Source organism: Suricata suricatta, chromosome 10 (genome assembly GCF_006229205.1).
Source record: "Suricata suricatta isolate VVHF042 chromosome 10, meerkat_22Aug2017_6uvM2_HiC, whole genome shotgun sequence".
Lineage (NCBI taxonomy): Eukaryota > Metazoa > Chordata > Mammalia > Carnivora > Herpestidae > Suricata > Suricata suricatta.
The window spans coordinates 81,029,670-81,042,061 of record NC_043709.1 but is presented as its reverse complement, the minus strand read 5'-3'; the positions used below and the strand labels follow the sequence as shown (position 1 = coordinate 81,042,061).

Sequence of the window (12,392 nt, the reverse complement as noted above, 5' to 3'; positions counted from 1 at the left end):
ATCGTTATATAGCAGCTTATCTATGATACATTCAAGATACATGATACAGTTTATTACTTGCCTATAAGCTACAACACAGCCTGCTTAATACCTTTCCTTAAATTCCACCTCTATACTACAATATACTTGAGGTCCATGCAAAAAAGTAGCTACCTTTTATATAGGAAATGGATGATTAAGTCTTTGGTGTTGTAAAAGCAACTTCATTTAAACATAACCACCTCCACCACCAAAAAAAGAAGAGGGAAAAACAAAAGTAAAGAAAATAATAAGGGAAAAACCCAAGACACACTTCCTAGGGGAAAAAAAAAACCAGCATGTAATTTCTGTCCTTGACGGAATGTATTAAATAAGCAAACACTCCAACAAGGAAAACAAGTACTACAATCCACACATGTTCTTAACTTCTTAACGCTAAAAACGACAATCACTTGGGGCGCCTGGGTGGCTCAGTCAGTTAAGCATCCGACTTTGGCTCAGGTCATGATCTCACAGTTCCTAAGTCCGAGCCTGTGCTGACAGTTTAGAGCCTGGAGCCTGCTTCCGATTCTGTATCTGCCTCTCCTCTGCTCATGCTCTGTCTCTCTGTCTCACTCTCAAAACTAAATAAAGGTTAAAAAAAAAAAAAGAAACCGAGATCTTATTTTAAAAGAAACCTACAATCACTTGAAATATTCAGGTTTTTAAAATCTCTTTTTGTTATTTTAAATAACATTTTTATTAATTTTTAATTGACTTTTTTTTTTTTTACAAATGAAAATCCTCTTTAAATTTGGTAAATATAAATCCAATGGGGTTTGTTGGGTTTTTGTTTTTGTTTTTGTTTTTTAAACGGTTTTTAGACGATGTTCATCAAGAGCAGTGAATACCTAGAACTGTGCCCTTACTGACAGGAAATCCTATCTGAGAAGGTGCACTTGACCAGAGCTGTGTCTACCATCCTTTGGGCCCTCTGCTGGAAAAGTAGAATCAAGTCTCCAATAATGCCTTTTTAATTGTATCCTCTAGTATTATAGATGTAGGACAGTACTGTACCATACCTCTGTGAATGTAAACTACCTTGTCCCTGCTTTATGATATGTAACAGTGACCATGCTTTCTCAGAGCTATTTTTAATGACGTTATTCTAGAATGTTTTCTTTCCAGATGGTGATTGAGAAGCGAATAAAAAAACAAGTGGTGCCAGGTACCTAACAGTAACAGATCTTTGCTGTTTTCTGGGGTTTTGTTTCTTTACCTTTTTTTTCTTTTTTATTAATGGAGTGTGCTGGATGTCTCTATAAGTTTGTTCAGATGACCACAGAACCTGGAAAAGCTGTTGCTGCTATTGATGCATAACATACTGCTATTGGTACTTTTATATAAATACATAAATAAATATATATATATACACACATATATACATAAATATATAAATAATTTTAATTTTTGGAAACCTTAGCTGTGCTGTCAACTTCGGAAAAAGTACGCCAGTCGTACCCTGTTGGGTTGGCATTGTACAGAAATTAACAGCCATATTGGTCTAGAAATGTTAAACACAATTTTTTCCATTTGTACAGAAGTAACGTGCTGTATTAAATGTGTAAGGTCTTATCTACATGGGTTTGATTACAGAAACTAATATTCTCTAAATAACGAAAAAATAAAATAAATTTGACAAATATATACTATTAAACTATAATAACTTAGGCTGCTCTGTGCATTTTTTGCTAGTGTCTATTTCCCATATTTAATGAATTTAAGTTTCAGAATCCTTACTGCAGAATTAGCACCAAAGCCCCTAATTTCATCAGTAAACATAAACACTTCAAGATAGGGTTGCCAGATTCAGCAAATAAAAATACAGGATGCTCAGCTGAACTTGAATTTCAGATAAACAAATAGCCTTTTTTGACGGGGGAGGTAGGGGGTAAAGTATGTTTCATATTGCATATTGCATGGGGCAAATGATCCCAAATGATCCACTGTTTATCTGAAATTCTAACTTAACTGGGCATTCTATACTTTTTTTTCATGCGTATTTATTTATTTGGAGCGAGAGTGTGGGGAAGGGCACAGGAGCTGGGGAAGGGCACAGGAGCTGGGGAAGGGCGGGGGGGGGAGAATCCCAAGCAGGCTCCACACTGTCAGCGCGGAGCCCTCTGTGGCGCTCAGAGCGCGGCCTCAGCAGAAATAAAGAGTTGGAAGCTTAACCAGGTGAAGCACCCAGACGCCCCGACTGGGAATTCTGTATTTTATCTGGCAACTCCACTTCAAGATATATCTCAAAGTGATTGGTGTATACTACCAAAACTTTCTGGATACCCTTTAAATAGCAGACATCTATTTAAAAAAAACAGATAAAATTTGAGAAATTGAAGAATTTTGAAAATTCTTTTTAAAAATATTGATGGGAATATAGACATACCAACCTATTGGAAAAGTCCCTGTGTATGAAAATAGTATTACTATGTATTTTGTACCTTCCTCTTTTTGCTGTCTCTCCTCCTCCTCCTGTAGCTTCCTTAATCGTTCAGCTTTGGTGATTTTCTTCGTCTTCCTGGCAGACTTAAATGTCACATCATAAAGAAAGGCTATTAACATACATATGTCTTAAATACACAAAATACATATCTCTCAAATAGTAATTATGAAAAACACTTTTACTTCCATGAATCCAGTCTTTCATTCATTCATTCAAATAAAGACTACATGTCCTGTACAAAGTCTTAACTCAATGTATTGAGGACAAAGTATGGAAACAAGTAAGAAAAATAAGCATATAAGTTACTAAAAGGCATCAGTGACAGTGACAATTTAATTATTATACAATTAATAGTATGCAATTTAAATCAGTTTCTTTTTCCCAGTTTCCACATCATTAAAATGATGCTAAAGAAGATCTCATTTTATTGTAAGTGTTAAAATAAAATACATGTAAAAGTGGTTTTAATAATACTACATGTCTATAATAATAAAAAATAGTTTTATGACTAATAGGTATACAGATAGTTATTTTGTAAGTTTAGAGGAAGGAGAGATTATTTTCAACAAGTAGAACGAAGTAAAATTTTTATAGAGCAGGTAGTTTTTAAGTTTGTGCCCAAGAGATGTTAACATGCAAATATCTCAAGAAGAGAGAAATGGGATACGGAGATGGGATAGCACTGGAAAGGCCACAAGTTCATGGGCCCTGGGGAGATTCCAAGGAAGGTGATAGAAATGAGAATGGAAAAGAAGGTTGGAGCCTATGCTATAGAGGTTGGACATTATTCTAAAAGAACTGGAAATCTAAAAATTTTGAGAAGGGCTGTGGCTATTAAGAATATAATTTTGAAAACTAACCTTGTTTTGGGAAAAAAATGATTATGAAGAGGATACCATTTGAGTGACTATTAATAGTAGTTACTAAAACTAAAGTCATGACTCTACATATTGATAGGAAATGGGTCCAGTAAATATCATATAAACTAATTTAAAACTGGAGGCAAGGAGAGGAATGAGTTAAAGGAATGAGTCTAAATGAAAACCTGTAGTCTAGAATAAGTAAAGCTGAAAGAAACACTGTTGAAAGGAGTTTGAATATAACACTATGAGGTGCAAGTAGAGCATCCAGGCAATGTTTGCAGACACTGAACCTGGGGAACAGAGGTTTAGCAAAGAGATCAGGGCTACAGAATACAAATTTGAGCACTATCTTGGTTGGTAACCACCTCCCCTCCATTTTCCCTAAAGGAAAGTATAGAAAGAAAAGAGGACTATCTAAATTTAGCAATGCATAGAGTAGTTAATCCTTGGAATTTACAGACTTCTGGATGACCATCTTCTCTGTTTGGCTCACCTCCTGCAGAATGCTCCACTGGAATCTCCAATCCATTAGCCCTACCGCTTCTTCATGGTTATCAACGCCCTCATACTTCACTTCTTTACCCAGGTTAGATCTCACAGCTCATCTCCATTACCACTGGTTTATATATTTCCACTTCCCCTATTTCTGTGTCCCTCTGAGAGGCTCAGCTGACAAATCCCTAGTTCTACTTAAGCTCAATTCTCCATTTATTCTGCATTAGCAATATAAGCAGCTGAATCTTGCCAGAGAAAAATACATGAGCACAAATTTATTAACACAAAATTTAAACAGATTTGTACAATACAGTATTCCTACTACTATTTCATTCTCCTCACTCCTCAACCCTCCAAAATCATCTCCTCTTTCCTATTCTCGGCTATTGACCTTCTCTCTCATATCATCAGAAACTCAAATAATCTCAGTTCCACACCCAAATCTTTGTACCTATTTATCTTTGTCTGACTTCCCTCCCACTATGCTGTATGATATAATGTAATATACCTCTGCTATTTAAGGCTGAACCTGCCACTCTTACACTGGATTTTATCCTTTATTGCCTATTCAATAAAACTTGGCTTCTGTAACTAATACCTCTAGTTATTCCTAAATTTCTCTCTCTCTAGATTTCACATCCCTCTCCATCTTCTGCTCCAACTCTGTTACCCTTTATATCAGACCACCTAAAAAGACTTGCCTACTGCTTCCACTTTCCCATATCCTACACTGACCACTCCAATCGGGCTTTCATTTCTATTGCTCTATTAAAACCTCTTGTCAAGGAATCAAGATCACCATGTTTCCAATGCCCAATGGTCAGTTTTCAGCCCTCATTTTATCCATTGTCATCATCATTTGACCAAGTCTTCTTCTTCTTTCTTGAATTATTTTTTTTATTAGGTGTTTAGGTCAGAACTGTCTGATTTTGCTTCTTTTCTCATACGTGCCTCCCCTCTAGACTTGTTTTCTGGCTTCTCCTTCAGCTTCAGCTGTAACTGATCAGTAACTTTTAAAATCATTTGCTAATATATTTCCTTAAAATTTTTTGAAAAACCAACTACCCCCCTTCACACATTTTTAATTTGGCACTGAAAAGTTTTTTATCATAAGCTTAAATAGCTACAAATGTACTTTCCAGTATAAAATAAACTTTTACATCTCTTTCTAAAATACATGCATCACTATATAAAATATATCAAATGGAATGTACATACGATAGTGATTTAATAGCCAATATATTTTTTTAAATATGAAATTTTACTAAAATTTTTAATCCTTTTTCTCTTTGACCTCATATTCCATTCCACATCTCTCACAGAACCATATCCTAATGTAATATACTTGAAAAACTTTTGTTGGTCCTATCATATTTATCTGTTATAAAAATAAAGCAGCTATAACTGTCACCCAGAATCAGAATTATCAGCAGTGTGAAGCTCAGAAGATACCTTGTCCTGAGCATTATGTAACATGTAGAATTGTCAAATCACTGTGTCTACCTAAAACTAATATAACATTGTATGTCAACCCGGGGTGCCTGGGTGGCTCAGTGAGTTGATTGTCTGACTTCGGCTCAGGTCGTGATCTCACAGTTTGTGGGCTCGAGCCCCACATCAGGGCCTGGAGCCTCCTTCAGATTCTGCCCCTCCCATGCTCATGCTCTGTCTCTGTCTCTCAATAACAAAAACGTTAAAAACAAATAATTAAACAAACAAACGGCAGTGGAAACAGGTTTGGTACAGCTCTCTCAGGCAGTTCTTTGCATCCTTCTCATATCATATGCCACAACTTACATTGATCTACCAAAATAGAGCCCCCAGAGATAATCATTGACATTTGTTAAGATTGTCATTTTTTCCTTTTTTTCTTTAATTTTTAAAAAATTTGTTAATTTATTTTGAGAGAGAGAATGTGTGCATGAGCAGGGGAAGGGTACAGAGAGAGAGAGAGAGCGAGAGAATCCCAAGCAGGCTCCACAGTCAGTGTAGAGCTAGATGCAGAACTCAAACTCACGAACCGTGAGATCATGACTGAGCTGAAATCAAGAGTCAGATACTTAACTGATCCACCCAGATGCCCCCATCTTGTTTTTTCTTTAAAGTTTTATTACACATATATTTATTCCTCAACAATATAGTTTGCTGATTTTTGAACTTTACATATATCTAATTATGCTTTATGTATATGATTATAATTTACTTCTTATTAAAGTTTGCATTACATAAAATTTACCATTGAACCATTTTTAAATGTACAGGTCAGTGGTATTAAATCCATTTACACTGTTGTACAACTACCACTACCAGCCATTTCCAGAAATCTTTTAATGTCCATCAAACACTAACTCCCCCTCCTCCTGCGACCCTAGCCCCTGATAACCGCCATTCTACTTTGTCTCTGAATTTGACTACTCTAGATGTTTCGCATTAAGTGTAATAATAGAGTACTTGTCCTTTTGTATGACTTAGTTCTTTAGATACATGTTATGGCTTGCAAGATTCTTCCGGATTGATGATGTAGCTGTAGCTATAGATTTTCACTGCTGAATAGTAACTCATTTTTATACTGATAGATTTTGGATGGTTTCTAGCTTGTTACCATCATGAACGATACTGCTATAAACCTTCAAGTGGACGTATTCTAGTCTCCATTTGCAAGAGTTTCTCAGTAGTGTATAGCTAGAAGTAAAACTGGTGGATATATGCACTTTCAACTTTACTGAAGATGAACTTTCCAAAGTAATCATTTCAACTTACAGTCCCATAATCACTATACAAATCAACATTTGTTAATTTCAGTACTTCTGTTCTCTAGTAGTTGGATTTAGTTTTTTGGTTTTTCCCCCCTCAATACCTTTATCAGGCTAAGGAAGTGCCCTTTAACCAATTAAATGGTAATGTATAGTAACTGAATTTCCAACTCAATCTGATTCTATTCATTTAATTTCCTAAATTAAAGCAATTCTGCCTTTCAGGGATAAACTGAAGTGGGTTATAATTTATTATAACTATATATATACTCCCAGATTGGGCTTCCTAAACTTTTCTTCAGATATTTTGTATTCAAGTTCATGAACAGGCTTCATTTTTCCTTTCTCATACTATGCTCAGGATACCCAGGTGACTAAAAATGAATTAGAAGTGTTCCCTCTTTCTATATGCTCTAGATGAATTTGTATAAAAATGAAAATATTTACCTTTGAATGAGAACTAGCTAACAAAGACTTGAAGACTTAGAATTTCCTTTCTGGGAGGATTTAAAAACATTTTTTAAATGTTTTTTATTTATTTTTGAGAGATAGAGACAGCATGAGCAGGGGAGGGTCAGAGAGAGAGGTATGGAATCTGAAGCAGGCTTCAGGCTCTGAGCAGGCTGTCAGCACAGAGTCTGACGCGGGGCTTGAACCCACAAACCCTGAGATCATGACCTAAGCTGAAGTCAGACGCTCAACGGACTGAGCCACCCAGGTACCCTTCTGGGAGGATTTTTAACCACTGGTGTAATTTCTTAAATGATTATAGGACTACTCAGGTTTTCCACTTTACGAAACAGTTCGAGGAATTAATTAATTTTTTTCCTGGCTATTTGTCTAATTCATCTAAATTTTCTAACTTACTGACAAATAAAGTTATTCAAATAATGTAATTTATTATTAGTCATATTTCCCTTTTATTTATGCCTTTTGTCCTTCTTGATAAAATTTACCAGTGAATTGTCCATTTTATCAGCATTTTCAAAGAAATAAATTGTGACCTGTTCAGTCAATTATTTTAGAAATACTGCGAATATAACATGTGATACACATTTGGTATGTGCCAGTTAAACAGATAAAAACCTTTGTACTTACAAGCTTATATTCAAATAGGAAGAGAAAGACAAAAACAATAAACAGAATTTAAAATAAATTACAAAACACTTTAGAGGGTGAAAGTGCTATGGAGGAAAACAAAGGAGCTCCAGACTGCAGCCACAGTTAGGGAAGGGCTGTGGTACAAATAGAGCGGTTGGGGTGGGCCCCCGGGAGAAGGTGACGTTTCACTGAGGACCTGAAGGACACGAGGTTATTGATTCTCTTCATATGTTTCCTATTTTATTAATTTTTCTATGTCTTTAGTACTTCCCTCATCTCCTTATTTGAATTTTCCTTTTCTTACCTCTTGAGAGGATGCTTAGTTCATGTTTTAGTCTTTTTTCTTCTTCTAATATAAGTATATAGGGTTACACATTTTTCTGTAAGTATTGCTTTAGATACATTTAGATGTATTGTTTTAGACACATTTAGATACATTCCACAAGAAGACTTGTATTTTTGACTTCCATTATATTACTTCTTGACCCACTAGAAAGTTTTAAAAATTCTCAGGATACTGGATCTTCCTGTTTATAATTGATTAGATTAAAAAATTTTTTAATTAACTCATTTTTTAAATAGTTAAAAAAATTTTTTTTAAGTTTTATTTATTTTTGAGAGAGAGCGAGACAGTATGAGCAGTCAAAGAGAGAGACACAGAATCCAAAGAAGCTCCATGCTCTGAGCTAGCTGTCAGCACAGAGCCTAATGCAGGGCTCAAATCCACAAACGGTGAGATCATAACCTGAGCCGAAGTCAGATGCTTAACCAACTGAGCCACCAAGGTGCCCCCTGATTAATTTTTTAAAGTTTAATTTCATTGAGGTTATAATATATGCTCTGAATTGTTTCAATCCTTTGAACACTGAGAATAGGTTTATGTCACAGTACATTGCCAATTTTGTGCGACTATGTGCACTTAAAATTCTGCAGTTGTTGGGTGCAGTGTTCTAAATATGTTTACTTCATTAGATTTGTTCATCATGTTGTTCCAATCTTCTAAATCCTTAGTTATTATTTAATAGTTGTTCTATCAATTACAGAAAGAGGAAATTTTCCATTACAATTGTGGACTTGTCTATTTCTCCTGATCTCTGAATTTGTGAATTGTATATTTCAAGGCTTTATAATCAAGCATATACAAACTAAAAATTATATTTTCTTGGGTAGTTGAATCTTTGTCATTACAAAATGACCCTCTTTGTTTCTAGAAGTAATTTTAGTTTTAAAGTCTATTATTATGCCTAATATTAATATAGCAATATCAGCTTTCATTTTTTTCATTTTCTTTTTCCATCATCTTATCTTTTTTTTTAAATAATTTTTTAAATTTATTTATTTTGAGAGACAGAGAGAGACAGTGTGAGCAAGGGAGGGGCAGACAGAGAGAGAGAGGGAGATACAGAATCTGAAGCAGGCTCCAGGCTCTGAGCTAGCTCTCAGCACAGAGCCCAATGCAGGACTCGAACACACAAACCATGAGATCATGATCTGAGCCAAAGCCGGATGCTTAACCGACTGAGCCACCCAGGTGCCCCTCCATTATCTTATCTTTAAACTTTTCTGTATCTTTATTCTTTAGATGATGTTTGTTAAAAGATTATTGTTGGATTTTATTTTTTATCCAATCTGGCAACCTTCCTCTTTTGATTTTTGATTCTGGGGTATTGTCATGCCTTCCTTTCTTGATACTTTTTCAATTGATTTTTGTCAATGCACTATTTTCCTTCCACTAATTTGGAAGTTATATACTCTGTTTCTATCATTTTAGTGACTATCCTAGAAAGTCAAAATACATACCAAATATAAGAATACATTTAAGAGCACCTGGGTGATTCAGTTGGTTAAATGTCCAACTCTTGATTTCAGCTCAGGTCATGACCTCACAGTTCATGGGTTCCAACCCTGCGTCAGGCTCTGTGCTGACAGCACGCAGCCTGCTTGGGATTCTCTCTCTCTCTCTCTCTCTCTCTCTCTCTCTCTCTGCCCACTCCCCTTGCTAGCATGCACTCTCTCCTTTTAAAATAGATTAACTTAAGGGGCACCTGTGTGGCTCAGTTTGTTGAGCTTCCGGCATCAGTTCAGGTCATGATCTCATGGTTCATGGGTTAGAGCCCCGTGTCGGGCTCTGTGTGGACAGCCCAGAACCTTGGAACCTACTCTGTCTCTCTCACTCTCTGCCCTCTCCTGCTTGTACTCTTTTTCTCTCTCAAAAATTAAATAAATAAACTTTTAAAACATGCATTTATCCTACTACCAAACAGTACAAGGACTTTAGAACATCTTAATTTATACTCCTCCTACCTAGATTATGTTATTGCCCTCATGTATCTTTTTTTTTTTAATGTTTTATTTATTTTTGATACAGAGAGAGACAGAGCATGAGAGGGGGAGGGGCAGAGAGAGAAGGAGACACAGAACCAGGAGCAGGCTCCAGGCTCTGAGCCAGCGGTTAGCACAGAGCCTGATGCGGGGCTCGAACCCACAAAGGGGAGATCTGACCTGAGCCGAAGTCGGAGGCTTAACCGACTGAGCCACCCAGGCGCCCCTCATGTATCTTTTTATAACAGTTTTACTGAGATATAATTCACATACCATATGATTCATCCATTTAAAGTGCACAACTCAATGGCTTTTAGTGTGCTCACAGAGCTGTACATCCACCACCATAATTAATCTTCATCATTCCTCAAAAAAGAAATCCCAAGCCCATTAGCAGTCATCACCCGTTTCCCCATTTTCTCTCAACCCCTCAGCTCAAGGAAACTACTAATCTACTTTCTCTATAGATTTACCTATTCTGGACATTTTATAGTAATTGGAATCTTACAGTGGGAGGTGTTTTGTGATCGACTTCTGTCAGTTAACATAATGTTTTCAGAGTTCATCCATGCTATTGTATGTATCAATAGTTCCACTTTATGGCTGATTCCATTGTATGGATACACCACATTTTGTTTACCTATTCAGCAACTGATAAACATTTTGGGTTGTTTGTTGTCATATACCTTAGTTTATTTTTTAAACCTACATGTTATTTTGATTATTGTTTTATACCTTACATATACAATGTGTTTTGCAAACTCGGTTTTTGCCTGAGAAAATATTTTTCACTTTATTTCTGAAAATGATTTGAGCTCATACATAATTCTAAGTTGGCATTTATTTACTTTCAGCACCTTGAAGACAGCATTCCATTGTTTGGCTTCCATTGTTGCTATTAAGACCAAAGCTCAAGTTTTGCTCAGTTCTGCAAATGCCCTCATGATAAAAACAGTTTTAAGTGATTCCCTTACTTCTTTGCTTCTTTAGGTTTTCTTCTGATTATCAAATCTTACTTGCTTTTAAGATGAGAGTTTTGATCCGAATGTACATATTTTAGTCAGCATTATTTACTGTTTTTAGCAGAAAGTTTGATCCAAAAAATCTTACTGGAAATGAAACAATCAAAATAATATTTTTGATAAAATTATTTTTTCTTAGCGCTTCCTTTAAGTTGATTGAAACTTTAAAACTGCAGATTTCACTCAAAGTATTTTTTAAAAATCTATTTGCCTAATTAGCAAAACTCAGCCTTCAAAGTTAAACCAACGGGCCATGTCACAGTTACTTCCTATCACAATCTGACTTCATTTTTCAGTACAAATAAATGTGTTAATCCACATCATCATGACAAGCTACCTTAGGTTTTATAATTAGCCAGGTAGGAACACTGAACATTCCATAGAAACCAGGAATCCAATTTTAGGCAATCTAAGCCTATTTATGAATACAGGTATTCCTTGAGATGAGGTTACATCTTGGTCAACACATTTTAAATAGAAAATATGGTAAGTCAAAAATGCACTTAATACACCTAAGCTACCAAACATCATAGTTTAGCCTACCCTACCTTAAAAGTGCTTAGAATACTTATATTGGCCTACAATTAAACAAAATCAGCTAACACAAAGCCTATTATATAATAAAGATACAATTTAGTATCTCACGTAATGCACTGAATACTGTACTGAAAGTGGAAAACAGAATAGCAGTATGGGTAATGCTTTGCTGGTTTAACCTGGTGATCATGTGCCTGGCTGGCAGCCGCGTCTCACTGCTGCTACCCAGCAGCATGAGAGAGTACTGTACCCCGTATCACTAGTGCAAGAAAAGAGCAAATTCAAAGAAGGGTTTCTACTGAATATGTATCACTTTTATATCATCACAAAGTTGAAAATTTACATGTAGAGCCATTGTAGTGTGGGGACCATATGTATAGGATTCTAAAATTAAAATAGGATTTAAAGTACAGATATGAACACTGAGTCCCACCTTTGCCCATTCTTTACAGGTCTATGCCCTGTGGTACTCAGGCACCATTCTGAACCTACTCGGATAAGATAAATTCAAATAAAAGTTTTCTAAGTCCTGTAAAATCTTTTTTTTTTTTATTGTTGTACACTAAAGTTGTATTACTAAAAAGAATTCAAGTATCGAAATTTCATTAGTAATGCTATTTTCTTTACTGGAAGAACAGTCATAATTATTAGCTGGGAACAACTGGAATCATCTATGCATTCATCAATCTGCATTGCAATTGTCCCCTACAATCTAATTAATGTCTTATATTTCAAGTATTCTATGACATACAGTGGTTTCTGAAAAATGCAGAAATACTGACATAAATGCAGTGATAGATCTTTTAACAGAGTACCTTTTCTGTAGTCTTGTACA

At 35.6% G+C, this 12,392-nt stretch overlaps 1 long non-coding RNA gene across 1 annotated transcript in view; it reads right to left on the bottom strand.

Annotated features, from left to right (window-relative positions):
- Nucleotides 1-2,477: 2,477 nt before the first annotated feature.
- The window catches only part of LOC115303754, a 30,768-nt gene continuing 20,853 nt past the window's right edge, over nt 2,478-12,392 (bottom strand). Inside the window, exon 3 of the long non-coding RNA XR_003914224.1 lies at nt 2,478-2,547. This is a non-coding gene — a long non-coding RNA (uncharacterized LOC115303754). The remainder of the gene's footprint in view (nt 2,548-12,392) is intronic.